At 39.1% G+C, this 1,845-nt stretch overlaps 1 long non-coding RNA gene across 1 annotated transcript in view; it reads right to left on the reverse strand.

Annotated features, from left to right (window-relative positions):
• LOC110300929 overlaps positions 1-1,177 on the reverse strand; it is a 5,872-nt gene extending 4,695 nt beyond the window's left edge. Inside the window, exon 1 of the long non-coding RNA XR_002378643.1 lies at positions 1,059-1,177. This is a non-coding gene — a long non-coding RNA (uncharacterized LOC110300929). The remainder of the gene's footprint in view (positions 1-1,058) is intronic.
• Between the last annotated feature and the right edge of the window lie 668 nt (positions 1,178-1,845).

A 1,845-nucleotide genomic window follows, 5' to 3' on the forward strand; every position in this document is an offset into this window, starting at 1 on the left:
GAAGAAAGAAAAGAAGCAGGGGAGGAGAACTTCATGAGAGTCTTTTGAAATCCTTTAACGTCTCATGGAGGTGTCCTCTGAAAAAGCTAGCATCTCAGCAGATAACTGGAGAGTTAGAGCATTGCCTATCTCATTTCTTTCAGGAAAACAAAACAAAAAAANGCTTTCTATTCTCTTCTCACTGCAACCCTCTGGCCTGTTAGAATCCCAGGCCTCCTGCATCATCTCTGTCAGGCCTACAGAATCAACTNCCTCTNTCANTANAAAAAATAATTGCTTCTCTGTCATCCAAAGCAGGTTAGACTCTCTAATGTTTTAACCCATTATTCCAAAGCTAGCTCACCCATCATTNCAAAGCTACCTCTTANTGCCTTTTGTCTTCTTGGCATTGAGCTACTTGGTATGAAGCATATAGAAAATGATGCTTTTTCATGACAATGAGACAGCTTCCACAAAGATGTGGAATCCTTCAGATCACTCCTGTCCATATGTTGACCTCACAGACCTAGACATTGATTATGTGCCTCCAAAGTCCTCCTTCAGTTAAGAATTTCCAATCCCTTGGNAGCATCANATCCACATCAGAGTGGTCTTGAGATAAGGTATTAAGAGGGTATATTTGCCTTGCTCCTGAAAATAAAACATAAACCCTTCTNTGTCTCTGGAGTAGCTGTTNTGTGAAAACAGNCATCAGCCATGCCCAACGATAATCTTGTCTTGAGCTCTGAGGTTGTATTAGCCAATACACACCACCCTTCACTTTACCATCTCAAAGCCATCTTTAGAGGCACTTCAAATAATGGCTGTTCCAGAGAGAAGAACANAGGCCCAGACCAAGTGGAGATCAAACTTTACTCCAATTTATGCTCATCAGCTCAAATTCAAGCCATACTCATGCTCAACAGNTAATAGTACAGACTAACATTAAAATTGCTAGAACTTCCAGAGACCAATCTCTTAATCTATTATTTCATCCATGGGAAACCATAGTCAGATGAGAGAAACAACAACAACAACAACAACAATAACAATAACAATAACAACAAACTTCACCTTACCAAGCAACTTGCCATAGACACCCTTTTTCTCAGCTAGTAGAACATGGGAAATTGCCTTATTTCATCCCCATTTTCTTCCTTGCTTCTTGATACTTCACATAAGAGGTACAAACTTCTTTAATATCCGAAAGCCAGAAGAGGAATAAATCAGATTTTTAAAAATAGATGTTTCTGCAGGTTTTTCTTTTTACATGTGTAATACCTTCCATAAAAAGCCTTTGATTTTTCTTCCAGAATGTGATTACAAATTTCAANTCATGCATTAAGCACAGNTTGTAGTTTTAGCTCAGATGTTCTTGGAGATCAGAAATGAGTCAGTGCCTAGCAGAGAAACTGAAAGAATTTTAATGAGCACACAAAAGCCTGCTGCCTCTATGATCCTTCACCGGAGTATGCTCCCATTAGGGTCCAGAAACGATGTGACTCTGTTCAACTCAAGAAATTTTTTGAGTAAGGAAAAAGCCAAGGGTATTTATCTAGTAATACTGGGAGAGTTGTCATTGTTTGAAGCTCTGAAAACAGTCCCTGAGAACATAGGGAAAGTGGGGAACAAAAGCTAAATGTAATTCTTTTTAAGGAAAGCAAAGTGAGAAAGAAGAGGTGGATGCTGAAGTAGCTGAAGAGGNGAAGAAAGAAAAGAAGCAGGGGAGGAGAACTTCATGAGAGTCTTTTGAAATCCTTTAACGTCTCATGGAGGTGTCCTCTGAAAAAGCTAGCATCTCAGCAGATAACTGGAGAGTTAGAGCATTGCCTATCTCATTTCTTTCAGGAAAACAAAACAAAAAAA

The sequence above is a fragment of the Mus caroli genome, chromosome 8, assembly GCF_900094665.2.
Source record: "Mus caroli chromosome 8, CAROLI_EIJ_v1.1, whole genome shotgun sequence".
Taxonomy (NCBI): domain Eukaryota; kingdom Metazoa; phylum Chordata; class Mammalia; order Rodentia; family Muridae; genus Mus; species Mus caroli.